At 37.8% G+C, this 23,234-nt stretch overlaps 1 protein-coding gene across 1 annotated transcript in view; it reads right to left on the reverse strand.

Annotated features, from left to right (window-relative positions):
• The window catches only part of GPR141 (G protein-coupled receptor 141), a 52,390-nt gene extending 32,129 nt beyond the window's left edge, over positions 1–20,261 (reverse strand). The window contains exon 1 of the mRNA XM_005673242.4: positions 19,850–20,261. The gene's annotated coding sequence lies outside the window, so the exon portion shown is untranslated. The remainder of the gene's footprint in view (positions 1–19,849) is intronic.
• Positions 20,262–23,234: the final 2,973 nt, after the last annotated feature.

The following is a 23,234-nucleotide window of genomic DNA, read 5'->3' on the forward strand; positions in this document are numbered from 1 at the left end:
CTAGAATCTAGGAAACTATAAGCCTGCACAGTAATTATCTTCTACCAGCTTACCTTTTATTTTGTTGCAATGTGAGAACAGCCAGTCTGTTACTATTACTGAAAACTTTTAGGGCCTTATAGGAAAATACAGCCCTTTGAAGTCAAGCTACATTGCCAGTTCCACTAGCAAAACTGTAGACCATCACTCTTTTAATCACCATGATATAGTGTAGCAATTTAAATGATATATAAGAAACATAGCCTGAGCCTAGGTCCTAGCTCTGCTACTTATTGGCTGCGTACATCTCTTCACTTGAAAATATTACTCCCTCAGGTTTATAGAAGATAAGAATAATACATGCCCTGCCAAATCTACAGGCTCTCAAGAGAGTAAAAAAGAATACCACCAGCATTTGCCACCAAATTACCTGGCATAAAACCTTTGGTTCACTGTATCTCAGAGGAAAATCTAGAAACCCAGGTCCAGGAGAGACAAGGAAGATGAAACAAAAGACGTGCAAATAGTAGAAAAGCTATTGACCTTGTAGCCAAAAAGGACCGTATTTGAATTCTAATATTAGTGATGGGGATGGAGTAGACACAGGTAGTTGTAGAAGTCCTGATAAAGGACCATATTTAAAGAGGGAAACTTAGGGGACATTGGGAGATCTTTGTAAGTAAATAAATTGCTCAAAAAAGCCATCAGAACAAGGCAGGTTTGCTTCATTAGTGGAGCCTTGAGAATTGCCTCAGGTCATTGGGCGGGGGATGGGAGGAGGCCTGCATTCATGTTCCGACCAAGGGCAAGAGTTTGAGGACCACCCTTCTGCGGATTTGAATACACACCTTAGCCGATACTAAGGAGGAGCTACTACTCCCAGAAAGGAAGAGACAGGCTTTTCCAACCCTACTCCCCTTGGATGATAAAAACTGTAGCCCATAGGATACTCTGGGCAGAGCCTCCGTGCCTGCCCACTTGCCTCTCTCACAAAAGTCCTTTCATAATAAATCTATTTCTTGCCTATCACTTTGTCTCTCGCTGAATTCCTTCTGTGCAGAGACATGAAGAACCTGAACCTCAGTGAGTCCAGACACAGGGTGGGTGATTCTAATTTAAAACCTTGGGTTCAAGTCCCAATTTGGGCTTAGGCCGGGTTCGAGTCCCGGCATGTGGGTTCAAGTCCCAATCTGTGTTCTGGCTAGGTTCAGGCCTTTAATGCTGTCAGTTTCACTAGTATCAATTTGATTTTAAGTAACTTATTTAATCTTCTTGGGTTCAGTTCTCTTATTTATATAATGGAGATTATACTAATAATATTGTTATGTGAAACAACAAAAAGATATATAGGGTCTGGTATAGAGGCTTGCATTAAGAACTCCTTAATAAATAGTAGCCAAAATTATACAAAATCGTAAAATAGAGAAATACGGTTTCAATCACATAAATATATAATGAATGGGTATTCTGCACAGTGAATTGGAGATTCTTTAGCAACAATGCAGCATATATTGAAGATGACATATATTTAAAGTGATGAAACAATTCCAGATAGAGTCTGGGAAACTTTCATTAAGTAATAAGGCTCAATGCAAACAAATGTAACCATGTGGAAGACAGAAAAAGAGTTAGAAGAATCTAGGCAGCAAAAAAGGAGAAATCTAAACAAGACCTAACAGATATGCCTAGGACCCACTAGCTATTTTTTTTTAAGTTTATCCATAAAAAAGTGTTATACCTCAGCATCAGAATCTAATGGTATTTTATCTGAATGTTCTTATATGTAATATTATTCAACTTGATTGGTATCATACTGTCTATATTTGTGACAGGGCATTATTTGCCCAATTCTTCACCCTTCCCTATCTGCAAACCCTCTGACGTGTGACTTTGCAGACCCTCCCACTGCAGAGGCAGAATGTATTTCCAGCCCCCTTGACTTTGTGTTTGGCCAAATAACTTGCTTTGTTCAGAAGACTAAGATAGAATGACAGTGTGACAGTGTGAGAGTTTTGTGCTTAGACCTTCACTTTCTTCACATTCCCTGAACCTCTGCCATTACCCTGACAAGACCATGCTGGGTTAGTCCTGGTCCCCGAGGAAAAGGAAAGACAAAGAGTGGAGCTAAACCAACCAGTAGAGCCCAGCCTCAATCAGCAGACACAGGAAGTAGAAGCAAGACCACCCAAGATTTGCAGAGCCAACCAGCTCAGCCTGGACCAAACTGGCTGACCCACACTCAGCCAGTACACTTGAAGATAGACACTTGCTCTTTAAGCTATTGAGTCTTGGGATAACTTCCTACATAGCATTTTGGCTGGTAGGAACCAACTGAATACAATGTCCTTAACAGGTGTTTTTTTATGTTGTTGTTGTTGTTTTTAAATCAAGTCCCTCATGCATTGCCACCAGAAGGGCAATCACTCTGCCATCTTTCAGGTATCAGGTTTATCTTTTTTTTTTTTTAATAGGCTTTGATGAATAACTTGATATGCTATCCAGGGACCAGGGAAAGATTGTGTGAGGAATGAATGGCAGTCTGGTTTCTGTAGTCCAAACAAAAGCCATATTATGTAGGCAGATCGATCACCATATTACCCTTTTTGTCTTTGGGTTTTTTTTTTTTCCTGCACTTTTTAGTACCAGTCTCACTCAGCCTCCACGCATACACATGTGAATACTCTGAGTCCCTTAACCACCAGTGTGAATCCTTGGGCTCTTCTCCCTTCCTGGAATATACACACCAAAGGAAGCAATGGACAAAAAGAAAAGAATGAACTTTTGCCATTTGCAACAACTTGAATGAACCTGCAGGATATTATGTTTAGTGAAATAAGTGAAACAAAGACAGTTACTATGTGTTATCACTTATATGTGGAATCTAAAACTAAAGTGAACTAGTGCATGAAGCAAAAAGAAACATACTCACAGACAAAGAGAACAAACTGGTGGTTACCGGTGGAGAGAGGGAAGGAGGGCTTATAGGGACAGGGTATTAAAAGGTACAAACTACTGGAGTTCCCGTCGTGGCTCAGTGGTTAACAAATCCGAGTAGGAACCATGAGGTTGTGGGTTCGATCCTTGGCCTCATTCAGTGGGTTAAAGATCTGGCGTTGCTGTGAGCTGTGGTGTAGGTTGCAGACATGGCTCGGATCTCACGTTGCTGTGGCTCTGGTGTAGGCTGGTGGTTAGCTCCAATTCGACCCCTATCCTGGGAACCTCCATATGCCACGGGAGCAGCCCAAGAAATGGCAAAAAGACAAAAAAAAAAAGGTACTAACTACTATGTATAAAATAAATGAACTACAAGGATATATTGCACAACACAGGGAATGTAGCCAATATTTTATATAACATTAAATAACTAAAAATGTTGAATCTCTATGTCATAACCTGAAACTAATATAATATTGTTGTACACCTGAAACTAATATAATCAACTGTACCTCAATAAATATAAATAAATACTTAATGATTTAAAGATGACAAATGAACTGTTTTTAAAGCTAAAAAAAAATACTTCCAGCAGAGGTAGATTTTTTTTTAAGGACCTGATTTTTAAAAGGAGGAATTAACTTAAAGGAATTAATCTGTGGTGAAAATTTGGAGAACACCAAATAGATTGGGGCAGGCAGCCCAGTTTCCTTCATAAATCACACTAGGTGGGTAGTGATCCAGCCAACCTACAATTTACCTGCTCTGGACCCCATGACTTGATTTTTCCAGCATCTGTTCCCACGTGGTTCAAAACGTGTTCCTCTGTACTTCAACAGGGCTGTAGCCAAGAAGATGCTCACACTGGTTGCTTCTCAGGAAACAGCTGGGTACCACTCCTGGTTACTCAGTACATTGGCGGCATTGATATCACCAGGTCCCCAGCCAGACTGACTGAGTCAGAATCTCTGGGGTGAAGCTCAGCATTGTTTTAGCAGTTTCTACTGATGTTTTTTGGAACTAAATTTGACTAAATTTGATTTAGATACTTTGAGCAAGTCACCTGTCTTTGGTGTACCTGTCTACGAAATGAAGAGGTCAGCTTGGAATATCTCAGTAGCCCCTCGAAGCTCTCTCATTCTATTATTTTACTACACATAATTTCAGTGTCTCCCCCTGATTTTTTTTTTCATTTTGATTCACAAGTGTTGCCGAGTATAAAGGAAAATCTTGAGAGCTAGATCATGTGGTGAGCCTTCCCCATTTTCACCCCAAAGAACCTAGAACACCATCAGTTACAGTAAACACACTGAATATTTGACTAAACAGGTAAGGAGTTCTGAAATTCAGGAGTTAAAAAAAAATCCTGTTAAATACATAAGTAAATAGAAATTAAAATTGTGTAAACAGAGCAAAAATACTTTCCTGTTACTTACTTCCTAGCTCTCTCCAGGAAAAAAAAAAAAAAAAAAAAAAAGACCACGTCAATAACAATAAGCATCCCTGGCACCCAGACTTTGCTTTCAATACAATTTCCCACTGCAAGGAACCAGAACTGCCTGCTGCAGAAAAGAGAGGGAGAGGAGAGAATTCTAGATTTTAAAAGAGATAATAAACAAATCAACAGAAGCATATACAGGTCTTGTTTGGAACCAAACTCAAGAAACCAACTGAAAAAAAAAAAAAAAAAAGAAAGTCAGGAAAATTTGAACAGTAACTAGCTGTTTGATATTATTGAGAACTATTTGGAAAAAGAAAAAAAGAATTATTTGGGGGTAAGATAATAGTATTATAGTCACGGCTTTTTTTTTTTTTTTTTTTTTTTACACAGAGTTCTTTTATCTTTTAAAGATGCATATCAAAATATTTGTGGATAAGGTATTACTTCTGAGATTTTCTTAAAAATGACCCAGTTATTGGGGTTGGGAGAGGTGGAATGAATCAGACTAGAGCTGCTGTGAACTGCGTTGCTATAGCTGAGCATAGCTGGGTAATGGATACATGGGGTTCACTGTCACGTGCTGGGATGTGTATTTCAAATTTTCCATAATGACATTTTTAATTAGTAATTTAAAAAGAAAAGAATAAGGAGACAAAACATTTTCTAAAAAAATATAAACAATGGTGAAAGATAGATATACTTCCATTTGCTATTATGAAGAATGAATATGATAAAATTCAATGCCTCCAAAGGAAACATTGCCAGTGGTACGCCCCCCAGATCACCAGGTACTCTGTTTCTCTTCTAAGAAGCCATCCTTCTGCAAAGAGGGCTTTGTGAACAGAGAACCCATGCTGTGAAACAAACACTGAGAGAAAACTTCATTCAGGCGTGCTGGGGACACAACAGGCATTCAATGACTGTTCACTCAATTAAAAAAAAAAAAAAATCACTCCTGGTGGAAGGAAGAGGGGCCAGCTCACAAACAGACACACCTTAGTCCCTGCTACTCTGCTGCCCGCTCTTGGACTCAATACCCAAGCCTCCTGCACATTTAAGTACTTACTATGCCCATTGTCTCAACTTTACCCTTTGCAGGAAACGTCTAGTTCACTTAATTTTGTATATGGACTTAGGTCGTAGCCATTAAAAAAGCTTCTATCAAATACAAAAAAAAAAAAAAAAAAAAAAAAAGACTGTCCTTTACAGGTATTTCTTTTATCCATGCCTTTAGTGAGTTGTATTGACAAGGTAAAGTGATTTTGCCATCAAAGGTTTTCAAATAAGAAAAGGTCAAAACAATGATCTTTTTCATCTAGTGAAGTGAAACACTTTGACAGTCTTCAATGATGGAAAAGATAAGGTGACACTGCTCATTAGAGTTGAAATTGGAATCACATTTCTAGAAATCAGTTTGGCAGTATGGCAATGTCATGAATAGCAATCATGCTCTCTGAGGCAGGAATCTCTCTTTTAGGAATTACTAAGGGCAATACCCAATAGTGTGCACAAGATGTACACACTAGATGTAAGGAGATTCGTTAACAATAAGTTAATTATGCTGTACCCATATGACCCACTGTGCCACTAAAATAATGCTTATAAAGAAATATAAAATAAATAGGTAATTCCTGTAATAAAGAAAAGTGTTTATACATTATGTTCTTTACTGTATTATCTGAATATATGTATTTATTGAAAGTAAATTTATCGAATATTTAAAACTAGGCGCTTTGGACAGTTGGACGTGAATGATTTAGATTTCTTTCTGCATACTTCTCCAGTGTTTTCCAAATCCTCTTGAGAAATAAGAATACACTTTCATTATTATAAAAATATTTTTAAACTATTAATTTTTCTAATATTTCCTTCATCATGCACAGTTGCCCTGTATTTCTTAATTGCCTGATGATAATGACTTTGATGACAAACAACAGCCTTGGATATACTCAGAATAGGGGCTATGGCTTGTGTAACTATATGTAGTTTTCCTTGGCTGAGTGAAGAATATAATTTAATAACACCTTGATCTCAAGGTCACTTGGAAGATAAATGAGACACAATGTATACAAGAATCTTTATAAGCCTTTAAGTTCACAGTTTTCTTTGTATGTAATATGTTGAGAAGAGGTGGGTGCGATCCCATACCTGGACATGCATCATAATCAATGAACTGTTATAAAAATAGTAGCCATTGGAGTTCCCGTCGTGGTGAAGTGGTTAACAAATCTGACTAGGAACCATGAGGTTGCAGTTTGATCCCTGGCCTTTCTCAGTGGTTTAAGGTTCTGGCGTTGCTGTGAGCTGTGGTGTAGGTCGCAGACGCGGCTTGGATCCTGAGTTGCTCTGGCTCTGGCGTAAGCCAGGGCTACAGCTCCTATAAGACCCCTGGCCTGGGAACCTCCATATGCCACAGGAGTGGCCCTAGAAAAGGCAAAAAGACAAAAAAAAAAAAAAAAAAAAAAAAAAAAAGTAGCCATTATTACTGCTTATTTGAATTTGTACTTTAAGCAAGGTCTTTGGGTGGTGACATCTTATTGCTGCTCAAACCCTCTTGCTAATGAAGCCAATGGTTATATAAGGAAAGGACTGTTTACCTGGGGACAGTCCCTGCCCATGCCTCCCTGTTCCCCCTTGTCAGTTTCCTGAAGTAATCTGCCTTTTCCCAAGCAGAACGCCTACCTTTCGTGCAAGTACAGCGTTCCTCTCAGACATGTCATTATTACTCATTTTCCCAGGTCTTACAAGAGTAGTTTTAGCTTTCACTACTCCCTGCAAATGACACCTCCTTTTGTCACCACCCTGTTAGAACTTCCATTAAACCATGGAGGAAGAAATGTGATTTTTAGCACAAAAATAAATTCAGGAAGAACAACAACTCCCTACATAACTGGAACACAGACTGCTTTTGACCAGGTTTTTTTGCCAAGTAATTTGTCAGGAGAAAACTTTTGAAAAATGCTGACAAAATTGAAGACTAGATTCAGAACTCAATTCAGTGACTAAATTAGTTCTTCATCTAGGTTGGGCCATTTTTCCTCATCGTGCTTCAATATGGCCACTTATAAAATGATATCCTTAAATATGCTGGGCTGCTGTGATGGTTTAAATGAATTAACTTCTAGATCCAAAGCATCTTAGAGGTCACATACTGTCTAAGAGGTCATACACACTCCAGTGTTCTTTTCAACTTAGAACATGTCTTTCATATCCAGACAAACACTCTTAGCTTCATAGAATTCACACTTTTATTTTATAATACAGTCTATGGTGTTGTTAAGACAAAAATAATTGATGGGAATTTCTTTATTATATTGTACAGGAAGTCTGTCTTCCTCTAACAATCCCACCATCGTCATACTTCTGTTCTTGGCATTTTGCAATGTAAATGTTTTTCTGTTTAGAAGATATTTGTTCATCAACTGAATATTCCTATCTTATCTCTTTCCTCTCAACTTCTGTACCTTGCCATCTTTTCTTATTCAGGTACGCTTTGGCACTTGACTTCTGCATTTATTATTTATTAGCTGGACCATCTTGGGAAACTTAATCAATCTTCCCATACTTCAATTTCTTTGTCTTTCATTAGATGATAATAATGTCATCTATTTCATAAAATTGTTGCACTAAATGTTTTACTTACATGCAGATAGTTGACTTAAAACACATCATAGGACTTGGTATAGAGGTTACACTGCATAAATGTGCCTCATTTATGATGATTTGTGATAAGACAGGATAGCTTCCAGTATCTTCCTCATATGACCAGATTATGGACATTCTAGTTGGCCGATGTTCTTCTCAAATTATAATAGCAAAACCGGAGGCATAAATATGTTGTAATCAGGAAAACTCAGAACACAGGGGGATGCTCATTACTTGATCTGAATATTAGCTGTTTGAAATTGGGCAAGATATTCAGTCTCTCTAAGCCTACAGATTTCTCGAGTATAAAACAGGAATAATAGGATTATCTGCTTTGTAATGCTGTTGTGAACATTTTGGTAAAAGTGCTATACTAAGGTACTAAATATGATTCTGACTGCTACATTTAGGACCATCTTGGCAAGCAGTAGATGTTCAATATTATGACAGGAGAAGGTCTGGCAGGTTCAGAGTGCAAGGTATCTGCCTCTAGGGCGATATATTCCCCCTGGGTGCAGTGTCTGAGGTTACCCCATCCCACACAGATCTGACCACATCTCTGCCCAACTCCACTACCAGACACTTTAACAGGAAGGAGGTAAAGGGAAGAAGAAGAGAAGAAGGTTGGGGAAACATAAGAGAGAAAGAGGAAGAGGCTACAGCCGTGACAGAGAAGTAGGGACACACTAGGTGGGAAGTCACTCTCAGAAAGAGATAAAACAAGAACCACCAACAAGGGATGGGCCCTCTCTTATTTTCTTTCATCCATGCCTAGTCTCTTTGCAAGAGTCTGTGGTCAATAAGATTTGCATTCAAAGTAAAGAAAAAAGAAAGAAAATACTCTTAAAAAATTCATACTGTGACTTGCTTATAAAGAGGCAATGGAATGAAAAACAAAGAACATGAGCTTTGGTATAAGGTACATTTTCCCTTTTTACAGTGAGATTTTCATGGTGCCCATCATTAAACCTCTCCTTTTGAATACCAGATTCAGCTTAGTCTCTGCAAAGTACAGCTTTGGACTCATGTGACTAAGATTCTCCTTACAGAGTTTTTTGCCATTCATTTGTGAATTCTTTAGCACTGCCAGGAAAGTTAAAGGCACTATAGGGGAATAAAAGGTATTTCTACTTCTTGGTATTTACAGAAACTTGGGGGATTGGGAAAAGTTCTCTCCACTGGAAGAGTTTTAACCTCAGGCCTTCTTAGACCTTTTACAAATATTTTGATCTTCAGAGTTACTGATAGACCTGAGTCCCTCTGAGCTCTGAATTTTGGAGGTTTACCTATCCTGGACCAGTGACAAGGTATTGACAGATTTGCACAATTTTACCCCTTCTCTGCATCCCCAAAACTCCCTGGCCAGAGGGTTTGTTATTAGATACCTCCAGTGATAAGTACCCCCTGGCAATCTGAAGGTGAAACTGAAGAGAGACCATGAGTTTTCCTCTGTCAACAGCATTGAGGCCTGAGGGCTTGGGAGGGAGCAGACAAGCCCTTCTAATGGAGTGTCTCTGTCTTCCTCTAAATCATCCTCCTTGGATCATACATAGCTATAGGCTTCAGTGGTGGTTTTCTGAGATTCCTGTACCTCTTGATTCCCAGGACAAAAGTCAGAAGCTGCCCCTAATCTTTATTTTTGCAGCCTTTCCAATGATATCACAATCTCTGATCCTCTACATTAAATTCCTCCCTGTTTGGAACATCTGGCGTTTTGTCTTTGTTTTTGTTTTTCCCTGTAATACTCTAGTTGATATACCAATGCCAGCTGCATGGTAGAATCACCTGGGAAGCTTTTGTGTGTGTGTGTGAGTGTGTGTTTTGTCTTTTGTCTTTAGGCCCACACCCGTGGCATATGGAGGTTCCCAGGCTAGGGGTTGAATTGGAGCCACTGGCCTATGCCAGAGCCACTGGCCTATGCCAGAGCCACAGCAATGCAGGATCTGAGCCGTGTCTGCGACCTACACCACAGCTCACAGTAATGCTGGATCCTTAACTCACTGAGCGAGGTCAGGGATCAAACCTGCATCCTCATGGATGCTAGTCAGGTTCGCTAACTCCTGAGCCACGAAGGGAACTCCACCTGGGAAGCTTTTGAAAAGCACTGAGGCATGGCTCCCATGTCTACAAAGGTGCCTGGGTATCCATATTTTTCAATACTTGTCAAATATTTCCAATGAGCATCCAAGGATGAAAACCACTGTCTCAATTTCAAATTGAATTCCCAGCCTCAGGCTTTGGTTTATTTTATGTCAGACCTTCATCTTATTGTCATTTCAAATCACGTATAATCAAGTTAGAGAACTTTCTCTATCTCTCCCCTCAGTGTTTTCCCAACACATTGAGGAAAGGCCAGTATAAGCAGTTTTCAGAATGCCCCAGGGTATCCAGCCGATGGTACTCAACTCACACAAATTCCAATGCAAATGTAAATATGTAAAGAAATGAAAGAATATATTAAAAGTAAATGAATTTAAAAATTGATCAGGCAGTTTGAAAAATAACCAAATTTTACTTTTGAAAATGAAAAATATGCCAGTAGAACCAGAATCTCAAAGGACGTATTCAACAAAGAATATAAAAATTGGTGAACTATGTAATAGATATGAAAAATTGCTCAATGCAGCTCAGAAAGAAAAATAATAAGAGCAAACATACTATACACCTTTCTTAGCACAAAAGAGCAGTGACATGGAGGTTAAATTTGTTCCAGAATACATGATAGATAAAGAAAATTCAAGTCAACTTTCTGAAACATAAAGTTTGAGAAGTTTCCAGAATTGATGAAGAACATTGATTGTCAGATTCAGTAAGGTCAAAAAATTTTAAGCAGTGTGAATAAAAAGAAATCCATACATAGACACAGCATAATGAAACTTCAGAATTCTAAGGAAAAAGAGATGCTGATGCTAAAAGCAGCCTATTAGAGAAGATGGATCAACTAAAAAGAAAAGCTTTTACAGAGAGAGGTGGGTTCTTAAAAGCATCTGTGGAGGTCAGAATACAGTAAGATATTATCTTAAACAGTGGTGAAAATAACCATCAATCTACAAAGTGTACCCAGCAAAATTATCCCTCAAGAATAAAGGCAATAAAAAGATCTTTCATACAAACAAAAATTGAAAGAGAGTAGTACACATTTATTCTTATGAAAGGAACATACACAGGATATACTTAAGGAAGAAGGAAAGTTATACAAGAAGGAAAGTCCTAAGATACAAGGGGAAAATATTAGTCAAAGAAACTAAATATATGGGTAACTCCAACCAGATTTCATATAAAATGATATTAATAAGGATATCTAATTTACTGGATTACAATACAAGACAATACTGAAATACTGTGTAATAACATCATATAACCTAGGATGTAGTTCTCTGTCAATGTGTTAGAAGGTTTGTGTATTGTTTGGAAAGAAAGAAAGACATCGTTTAACTTTGGGGTTCTTAACAGAAGTTCATGATTCTTTTATCGTGCTAAAAGAGTAAAACTAGAATGTGTATCTTCCAAACTAGTAAAGGGGAAGAATGAAGTGAAGAAAAAGCAAGTTAAATTAACCTAAAAGAAAAGAACACAAGGAGGGAAAGCAGGAAGGAAGGAAAGAAGGGAACTATATTGTCATCAAGCCTTAACTCATTTTTAATAAATGCTGTATGAAATAGGCACAACCTATGGTGAGGGAAAAGGGAGCAGCACCTAATTCTTTCCAGCAAGATTGGATGGAAATTTGAAAGAAGTTGAAAGAAAAAAAGGGAAATAAATATTTGGCCAATGTTTTTTTGAGCAGCTGCCTACTAGCAGTGCCTGCCTAACCCAGGCAATTTATTTGCATTCTCTACTTGCAATTCCTATGACACCTCTCTGCAATATGAATTATTACCTCCAGGTTAAGTAGGTTGCCTAAGGGCTCATATGCAGCTGAACAGGAAATTGAATCGAATTCTGTTAAACCAGTACATGCACTATGTGAAAGCTGAACCTTAAGGATTTGTGTGTAGAGTTGACGGATAAAATACAGAATATTCAGATTTGAAATCCAAATAAACAACAAATAATTACTTTTGTATAAACATCCCATGCACTATTTGGCACATACCAATACTAAAAACAATTTATTTACTATTTATCTAAAATTCAGATGTAACTGAGAGTCCTATATTTTTGTATTTTAAATTTGGCAACTCTAGGTAGGGGTGAAATAAAGTGGAAGCAAAGTTGAGCTGAGATGATGGTGTTTATCAAAACTCTCCCCTTGGGTCATGAAGCAAGACTCCCCTCCATTCCTCTGGAGGCAACCCATTCAAACATAGAGAAAACTGTATAGGCTACCATTTTCTTAATTGTTATTTATTGTATGATAATATGTAACCATAATATTATGTGGAGGCAACCCATTCAAACATAGAGAAAACATAGAGAAAACTGTATAGGCTACCATTTTCTTAATTGTTATTTATTGTATGATAATATGTAATCATATTATGTCACAAAGTATTATATAAGAAACTGAAGGAAATTGAGGAAAAATATTAATACATTCTCTTTTTGCTATATTCCATTTAGAACAGTTGGAGGACTTATTTTTAACTTGCTAAATTACAGTGAATTGTAAGATTTATTTTCCCTAAGTTTTCAACTGCAACTCTTAGGAACAATGTCTTGTCACAATGACACATTTTCACACATTATTGGAGTCCACATGTGCCTTATAGTCTAAGCTGAGGGGACAAATCCTGGTTGGCTTGGAAGAATGAAGCACCCAGCCTGGGTTATACATAGATTTCCTGGGGCAGGTGGGTTTTAAATTAAGCTCTTTGGAAGGGGGCAGAACATAGGTTGGACTCTCCTATAAAAAAGAATATTGCCTTAGTGTTCCCGTCATGGGTCAGAGGAAATGAATCTGACTTGCATCCATGATGACGCAAGTTCCATCCCTGGCCTTGCTCAGTGGGTGAAGGATCTGGCGTTGCCAAGAGCTGTGGTGTGGGTTGCAGACATGGCTCAGATTCTGCATTGCTGTGGCTGTGGCGAAGGCAGGTGGCTACAGCTCTGATTCGACCCCTAGCCTGGGAGCCTCCATATGCTGAGGGTGAGGCCCGAAAAAGCAAAAAAAAAAAAAAAAGCGAATAAAGAGAATGATTTATGTGTACTTATTATTCAAAATGTAAAATACATTTTTAAAAATCAAAATTGATTTGAGATTTCTGGCTACTTAAAATCTAGAGCTTGGGAGTTCCCGTCGTGGCGCAGTGGTTAACGAATCCGACTAGGAACCATGAGGTTGCGGGTTCGGTCCCTGCCCTTGCTCAGTGGGTTAACGATCCGGCGTTGCTCTGAGCTGTGGTGTAGGTTGCAGACGCGGCTTGGATCCCGCGTTGCTGTGGCTCTGGCGTAGGCCGGTGGCTACAGCTCCAATTCAACCCCTAGCCTGGGAACCTCCATATGCCGCGGGAGCGGCCCAAGAAATAGCAACAATAACAACAACAAAAAAGACAAAAGACCAAAAAAAAAAAAAAAAAAAAATCTAGAGCTTGGGTTTCCAAACCACAGCCCAAGGGCCAAATCCCACCTGCCAAATGATTTTATAAGTAAAGCTTTATTAGAATACAGTCACATGCACCTGTTCACATATATCTATGACTGCTTTCCCATTACAGTGGCAGTTAGGTCGTCATGATAGAGACTGTATAAACTGAAACTATTTACGATCTATTTTTTTACCACACCACCAACAAATGTTGCCTCTCCTGATCTGCAAGAGTATTCAAGTGACCTTAAGCCTTGATTTCATCATTTGCAATATAAAGGAAAAATAGTCTCCATGTTTTGTAAAGCACTAAGCATTCTTGATAAAAAACTCTGAATTTTTTTCTAATAAGCCTTGATGATATTAAGAGACCTGGTCTAGAACACTAGTTACCCTTCCAGTCATTTGATTAATAATTTGTAATTCTTATTTTTCCTTTTATGTAATCTGATAAAGATTATCTAACCATTTTTTTTTCTGTTAAGTATCTTTGCCAATAGAAAAATCTTAGAGGGAGTTCTCATTGTGGTGCAGCGGAAACGAATCCGACTAGGAACCATGAGGTTGTGGGTTTGATTCCCTGGCCTTACTCAGTGGGTTAAGGATCTGGCATTGCCATGAGCTGTGGTGTAGTTCACAGATGCAGGTTGGATCCTGCGTTCCTGTGGCTCTGGTGTAGGCCAGCAGTGGTAGTTCTGACTCATCCCCTAGCCAGGGGACTTCCATATGCTGTAGGTGTGGCCCTAAAAAGCAAAAAAAAAAAAAACAAAAAAAACCCAAAAAACTTAGAATTGGTCTGTTTCAGATCTTTTCCCATAAAGAAAATTCAGGATTAAACTTTCAAGTTCTTATAATTAAATTTTCTGAAAAAAATTGAGTAAAATAAGGTTAATATACTTACCTCCTCATTAGCCTCAAAGCATTTGACAAATACACATTCTCATAATGACTTAACGATGTTTGTATTTTTTCACATGGATAAATTGTGTCTTTCCAACCATATTATTTTCTTCTAGAAAGCAGCAGTAATAAACATCTTTAAATATTTCTGTGTGTCTTTCTATCTATAATATTATAAAGAGTGAAGTAGGTATAAAAATCCATATTTACTATTAATTTTTTTCTGAAAACTCAACTAAAAGAAACTAAAGTTTTATGTCAAATTTTCTTCATGGGAAGAGATCTGAAATAGCCCAGTTCAACAATTTTGTTCTTGGAAGAGATGTTTGTAAGATGGATTATATTTAATGGCGTATGGACAGAGAGAGAGTTGGGGAGAGGGGAATAAAATAGGGGGAGAACTGATAAATGTGATAATTTTTTTCTTAATTCTTGAATAATCTCATGTTTAAATCCCTAAAATTTTCCTAAATTAAGCCACTGCACAGAATACAGTCTGTGCTAGATATGGTCATGACTTTGCAAAGAGATTACAATTTAGGAAATGACCTGTACTAAAATAATCTTATGCAGTCTACGATGAAGTACATGAGTCCCATTGTACCTGCTGTGAAATAATAAATAAATATATTGCTTTGCCCCCAATTCATGACACAGAACTCCTAAAACCCTTGTAATATGGTGACATTAAAGGCGTGGATCATAATATTCCAAAGCCAATAACGTGCAATGTGCATTTGGGGAAAGATGAGATGTCCTAATAGTTGATACAGAGGAAATAGATTGGAGAATAGTGGAATATAATTTATGAAAGGTACACAGTCAGGTGTTCTCAGCTTCAACCCCTATGTTTCTAAACCAGAGATAGTTGAACACCAGAATAGACAGGCAATTTATTTTTTCATGTGATTCTAAGAATACAAGCAAGAATTTGTGTTTTTTCACAAAAGAACACTATTACGGTTCCATTTATGTGAATAACTTAGAATAGTCAAATTCAAAGATACATAAAATAAAATGGCAGTTCCGGGATGGGGGAGTAGGAAGGAATGGGGAATTGTTGTTGAAGAGGTACAGAGTTTCAGTTTGGGATGATGAGGAAGATGTGGACATGGATAATGGTGATAGTTGCATGATATCGTGAATGTATTTAATGCCAGTGAACTGTACACTTAAAAAGGGTTAACATGGTAAATAAAAATATTAAGAAGAAATAGGAAAAGAGTTTGTCTTTAGGGCAGACTCTCACTTTAGTCAAGAAAGCACAATTTTGATGAGCCTTTTAGCAGTACAAATGGAAGGTTGTGCCACTATGAGTGTCGAAGATGCTTCAGACCTAGAAGGACCACATTTCCCTTCAATGAAGCCTTGCTCTTCAGAGGTGATTGTATATGAACTTATTTTTGACATCCTTTAACGGTAATTACTGTAGGAAGGAAGACACTGAATTTGTGGATGTAAAGATAAGGAGGAGAGAAGTCCTCTGCCCAGGATAATAAGTAGGCCCTAGCAGCATGGCCTCAAACCAGGGCTAATGAGAGAGATTGCTGGGAACCTCCAGGCGTAAAGCACAAATGCCTCCAGCAGGTCATCTCTAACTTCTTTGAGTTTTCATTTCTCTCTAGGACATTGTAATTTCTTAAGCTGTTATCAAGCCTCTGATATAGTTCATGATCCAGCAAGCTACAGCTCATGGGACGTTTTAGTCAAGTTTTTATCTGATCACAGCAATGCCTATTCATTTATGTATCACCTCTGGCTGTTTTCATATTCCAATCAGAGAGCTAAGGAGTTGCAACAGAGATTGACAGTATGGCCCACACAACGTAAAATATTGAATATCTGGTCCTTTAAGAAAAAGTCGGACCCAAAAACTTTGTCACAGATTCAAGTTAGTTGTGTTTGACAGGAAACTGGAGGGACCTTGTCCAAATGCACCAGAGGGGTACAGAGGTGATCTACAGGCAGATCTCAGGGCAGCAGTCAGAGTGAGCGTCATTGGTTGCCTTGGATTTGTAGAATGCGTAATCCAGGTCTCAGAAGAAGTCCTTGGGAGGGGACTGAACTTCCTGTCATCACTTAAAAGAGACCTTGGACCAAGCACAGAAACGAGTTATATAGTTGAGATTCCATGTAGGAATCTTTTGGCTTTTGGACTCAATCTGGGGCTAATCTCCATCCCTAAGGAGATCTGGGGATATGACCTCAGCATAACCTCTAAACAGTTGAATAAATGGAGCCACTTAAAGCACCAATACTATACAGGTGCACTGAATAATTACATCCCAAAGTGAAAAGTAAGTTGCTATTTCCCTCACAGATTCTTAAGTGGAGGGAAAGTGAAGGGAGGGGAGGAGGTAGGATGCACTTTTTGGAATAAGGATGTTTCAGGCATGGCACCAGATTATACAAAGCTGTGTAGGCTTTTCATGAACATTTCTTAAATTTTTTTAAGTCAAGATTTTAATTTCCCTAAAGAAGTGAATGAACCATAAACCATCTATTGTAGGCTGAATTTCTCTTTCAGAAAATGAAATTCTTCCTAGAGAGAGAAGAGAGGTATGTTTATATCCCAAGTCATCCCCACCCCGCTCCGCCCCCGGTGTAGCTGTGGGCACTCCCCTGTGCCTGGTGCTCAGATTTTGGCATCATCCATTGACCAGGCTTTGGAGGTCAGACTGCATTCCCCTGTCAGGGAGCAGAGTGATATCCTGAATTCTATTAGATCTGACTTTTTTATTGCCCAGAAAAACCTTCCATTGTTGTGTCATGCTCCAGCTGGTACAAACTCCTTCCTGGTCTCAGAGCAGGAAGCGCTCAGATGCTGAGCATGTTGTTACTCATTAGCAAAACTTCACTCTCTAGTCCCCCCATCCGAGAGGATAGGTTACTAGGAAATCTTTAACATGTGAATTAAATTCAACAAAGTTCACTCTTTTAAAAAAAATTGCTTAATCTCCAAGAACTGCAACCTTTAGCTGACCAAGTATTTTGAAATTCCAGTTAACATCCAAAGTTGAAAAGTAAGGCAATCTTTGGACTTAGCAACTACTGTTTTTAGAGCATTTGGGGTTCTACGTCTTCAGTATCTAATGCACATAATCTCTATGATACTGTCTTTATCTTTTTAATTCATCATTCATTTATTTATTCATATAGTTATTCTAGGGATGTTGAGTACTCAGTATGTGACAAACACTGTTCCGAATACAAAGATGAAAAAAGAATAGTTCCTTCAGGAAATCATATTTTTGGGAAAGACCCCCTGTTTAGATTGTGTTTTATTATGATTGTCATGAATAATGCCATTGTCATCAAAAACAAGATGGTACAGTAAGAATTTTTTTATGAATATTTTGACTCATAATAGATTTGAAGACACTTCACAAATTAATATTTTCAGAAATGTTTGACCATTACAGAATCTTTCTCAAGATTATTACCTTGAAGGATGTCACTGATTTGTGCATATTTAAATCTTCTTTAAAGTATTTTTGACGTGTTATTTTTGTTATAATATGCTAACATCTCTTACAGTCCTAGCATAGTGGCTTAGACAGACATCCAGTAAGCATTTCCCTGAATTTTAGATTTGGAAAGCATTTTTAGAAGTCAGCCAGTCCTGTGGTCCTTAATCTTTTTTTTTTTTTTTTTGTCTTTTTAGCTATTTCTTGGGCCGCTCCCGCAGCATATGGAGGTTCCCAGGCTAGGGGTCGAATTGGAGCTGTAGCCACCGGCCTACACCAGAGCCACAGCAACGTGGGATCCGAGCCGCGTCTGCAACCTACACCACAGCTCATGGCAACGCCGGGTCGTTAACCCACTGAGCAAGGGCAGGGACCGAACCCGCAACCTCATGGTTCCTAGTCAGATTCGTTAACCACTGCGCCACGACGGGAACTCCCTGGTCCTTAATCTTAATTGGGTTTTAGAGCACTTTGAAAATCGAATGAATACTGGGGAAATTTTTTCCCATTAAAAAAGCACATATTTACAAACACTCAGATTTTTGTATACAGTGTCAGGGGTTTGGTGGATTACCCTAAGTATCATCCATGAACTCCTCTGGGGTCACATGATCTAGTCTAGAGCTTCCATTTTGTAGTTGGTACAAGTCATTGCCATGAACAGGGATTGGAAAGTTAGAGCCCTGAGGCTAAATCCAGCTCATTTCTCCTTTTTGTACAACCTAAGAAGGGCTTTTACATTTTCAAATGGTTACATTTTTAAACAGCTATGTAAGAATCTTATATTATCTTCAATTTTGCCTCTCAGGCTTGCAAAACAACTATTTACTATGTAGTCTTTATAGAAAAAAAATTGCCAATATTTGGCCTGCAGTGATTAGAAAATATCTTCCAAATTATTCAGCCAATTACCAGAAAATAGAGGACAAGCATTCATACCACCAGATTTCTCATCCGTTGGTCTCTCATTACTCCTACCGATCAGTTAAAATATTGACTAATTGATCGATTTAAATCCAATAAAAAAAGAAAACGAGGAGTTGTAAATCTCAAGTACTTAAGAAATAACTTCTTAGATAAATAATTGGAAATTTGTATAGGAAGTTGAAATCCAGAGAACGAAGTGACCTGTCGAAAATCATATTGAAAATTTGTTAAAGGGGCAAGACTAAGCTCTCAAGCTCAGGTTGTTTATCACCAACTAATTTTTTTTGATTTGCATTATTTTCCATTTCGCATGTTTGAAATGTAACACTTCTTATGAAAAGGAAGTAATGGTATGGAAAGAACTTTGCACTTAAAGGAAAATTATTTGAACAGATGTTGCTGTTAATTCCTAATTAAATGATTTTTAAAGTTGTTTTCAGATTCCTCCTGTCACATAGTACTGTCAGTGTAGAATGCAAAGAATTATAATAACCATTATCACGCAGTCACATGTGCTATTTTGAATATATTCTTTTGGAAATTTCAAAGTACTTGATTGCTATTGATTGCTTTTTTTCTATCAGTTTGAGCTGCCAGAATGGTTTCAAACTACATATGGCAATATTTTCAAAAATAGTTAAAAGATTTTCATAATAAAACATGATAAAACTGCCTAAAAGATAAAATTTGAATAATGTCTAAAAGCAACACCAAATCCCCTAAAAACTTCTAGGATGTTTTTATCCAGAGTTCTTTTTTATTTTTTTGATAGATTCTAAAAATATAGTTGTCCATATTTAAGGGCTAATAAAATTACATCTCACCCTCAGAGCAGTATGTACTACACAGGAAGACTGGAACAATTCTTTCTGTAAAGGAGGAGCTGTGGTCAGAGTAAATAAGCTTGTTTCCTATAGTAAGACTCTCTGGAGATTCTGAATTAGAATTACGTAGGCAAGTCGGCCAAGCTCTCTTTCTGCATAACGTCTATTCGCGTGCCCTCTCCCACCCCAATTCTTTTGCACTTACCTGAACAAGCCAGATATCTCAGGGAAATGTGTGGAGTTAGGCTACCTGTCTGACATCCAAACAGGAATCTTTTCTAACAGCAAGGCTGCTTGGACACTTCCATGGTCTGCACACGCTCACAGGGCCTGGCCAGTTCACCAAGCAAAAGGAAGCTCGTGTTCAAAGTTCTGCAGAGAATCAACAGCAACCACAAAACCTCAAGACCATTTCAAACACTAGCGTTGAAAAACCAAGCTCAAAGATGAACAGTTCAAGTTGCAAAATTACAGGAAGGCCAACTGTAAAGAAATATTTTTTAAGGTTTTAGGACTATGATGAGAATCCATTAAAAAAAAACTATTCAAATTGGATTTTGTCGAGAGTGAGGAGGAAAAGACAGTGATATTATCAAAATGAAACAGAAGGTAACTGTGTGCTGTTTAGGGTGGAAGTATGCATATACAATATTTCCTTTCAGCAAATTTACAGAGTTGTACTGTACCCCATGGGGGACCTAGGACTCCAACTCTCATATTTTGATGATCAGCTCTGTAATTGATATATAATAGTGACTGTAATATGACACTAACATCAGCTCATTTATTTTATTTTTTTTTCTCAGATTTTTTTTCTTTTTTTTCTTTTTGCTTTTTAGGGCCACACCCGTGGCATATGAAAGTTCCCAAGCTAGGGGTCAAATCGGAGCTGTAGCTGCTGGCCTACACCACAGCCACAGCAAGTCCAGATTCAAGCCACATCTTTGACCTACACCACACCATGGCAATGCTGGATTGTTAACCCACTGAGCGAGGCTAGGAATTGAGCCTATGTCCTCATGGATACTTGTCAGTTTTGTTACCGCTGAGCCAAGATGGCAACTCCCATCAGCTTATTTAGTTAGAGTTAAGAACTTATTTATTATTTTTTTATTTTTAGGGCTGCACCTATGGCATATGGAAATTCCAGGCTAGGGGTCAAATCAGAGCTGCAGCTGCCAGCCTGCACCACAGCCACAGCAATGCGGGATCCAAGCCACATCTGCAACCTACATTACAGCCTGTGGCAATGATGCATCCTTAATCCACTGAGCAAGGCCAGTGATAGCACCCACATCCTCATGAATATTATCCAGGTTCTCAACCTGCTGAACCACACTTGGAACTCTGAGAGAGGTATTTGAACCAGAGTTTATTAGAGTGCCAGAGGAGGGGTGTGTGTTTGTTCATAGCCTCATTTTTTATACCCTTAACATTATCTTCAAAAGAAGCTATACGTACAATCATAAAGATATACTGCAAATATTGAAAGAAAAATAAGCTTCTAAATTATTCCGACTTGCTTGCCATTTTATGCAATAGTATACATTGACACTTTATAAATATAATTATCCTTGTAAATCACATAATACTGTATAGAAATCTGTGAGTTTAAAATGCTTATTTATTAAACATCAACATTTAAAATTCCGCTCCAATTTTTAAACTCTAATTTGAGATTTTTTCATTAAAAAAAAATTATGGGGAGTTCCCACTGTGGGGCAGTGGGTTAAAAATCTGACTGCAGCAGCTCAGGTTGCTACAGAGGCATGGGTTCAATCCCCAGCCCAGCACGGTGGGCTAAAGGATCTGGCATTGCTGCAGCTGTGGTGTATGCCGCAGCTGTGGCTCGAATTCGATCCCTGGCCTGGGAACCTCCATATGCCGTGGGTGCAGCCATAAAAGAAAAAAAATTATGAGACCATCAAACTTACACCATCCCTAAGTTCTTGATAATTTAAAAGCCCTAATTAGAATTATAATTGTGCTTATTTCAGATTATTTCTGGTCTCCTTTGCAATGCTGGAACACTAATATACTAGGCAAATATTTTGCAGTTCTTCTTTCTTATTGTTCACACTTCTCATTTCAAACATAATGTTGTAAATTCACCTAGCTTTGTTTTTTCAATTTCAAAGGAAGGACTCTACTTCTGGAAAGTCTTCAATTTCAGCAGATGTGCACTCCTTGTGTCATAGGAATAAAAATGTTATGTGCTTGAAAATAATTCAGGCTGAAGGAATTTCAGTAATGGTAGAGAAGACTGGTACAGATGAATCCACCTTCTGAGAACAACTTAAAAAATTGTATAGAATATAAATCCCACTGGCTTGAATGCTTTAGAAAGCTGGCAAGGCAGTGAAGGCCTGAAGAAATATCCAGAGGAGAAAAACAAAGGTGAACCTGATTGATTCTTTTTTTTTACTCAAGGTACTCCTATTTGTAACTGGCCACTGAGAAGCAGAGAATCAAGCAGAAAAGGGTAGCAAGGAAGCTAGAAGTGAAGGATTTTTGAGTTAGGGGCCACAATTAGAGCCCAGAAATCACCAAAGATGTTGTGCCTTTATAGTCACCTTAAGCTTTCAGGTTGGACCCCTGCAGGGTACACCTAAGGAGAAGGTATGAACTAGAAATACTGTGCAGTCACAGGATCGAAGCTCAATTCAAATCAACTAAATTAAGAGATAATTAGATAATCATCAAACAGATTAGGGGATTCACCACATTATATGTCCAACCTCAAACAAAAGTAATCTCTGAAGGATGATAACACAATACAGATCAGCAAATTTGCTTTCAAATGTTTTTATGCACAATGTCCAAATTTCACTAAATATTAGCAGGCATGTCATAGTATAAGACTAAAAAACCCAAACTATGACAATAAATAGGAAATTGAAACAGATGTATGAGAAGATATGGAATTAAAGAACTTTAAAATAACCGTGATTCATAATTTGAAGAAATAGATGAAATATAGAGGATTTTGTATTTTATACCAGAATCTATCTTTTAAAAATCAAATAGAAATTCCTAAATTGAAAAATAACTAATATTAAATAACCAATTGCTGGAGGATAATAGCAGATTAGACCCAGAATATGAGAATTAGAATAGGTCAGAAGAAGACATCAGATTGATGAACAGAGGAGGGAAAAAAAGGCAGAAGAAAAGGGCCAATTTTTTTTAATGTAAAGGACATAGGGAAAAGTTCTATCATACTCATAATTGATGTCCTAAAAAGAGAGAAGAGAAATAATTGGGCAAAACCAATATTTAAAGAGGTAATAAAATTTTAAATTATATAATTTTTAAAAGACATAGATTCAAGAAGTGCTATGTCTCTCAAACAAGATAGAAATGAAGAAAACTCACACCTAGCTACATCTAGAAAAATTGCTAAAAATCAAAAAAAGAAGAAAAAAAATCTTAAAATCAATTAGAAAGGGGAAATTACTTTTAAATGAGCAACATAAGAGTAAAAACAAATTTCTCAACAATGGAAACCAAAGGAAATGAAAAAACACCTTCACAGTTGTGAAAGAAAATAACTGCCAACCTAAAATTCTTTATTCAATGAATGTGTTAAT

This window comes from Sus scrofa, chromosome 18, assembly GCF_054392235.1.
Source record: "Sus scrofa isolate SSC_HxYL_T2T_F1_AM1 chromosome 18, Sscrofa_HxYL_maternal_Yorkshire_Landrace_v2.0, whole genome shotgun sequence".
Classification (NCBI taxonomy): domain Eukaryota; kingdom Metazoa; phylum Chordata; class Mammalia; order Artiodactyla; family Suidae; genus Sus; species Sus scrofa.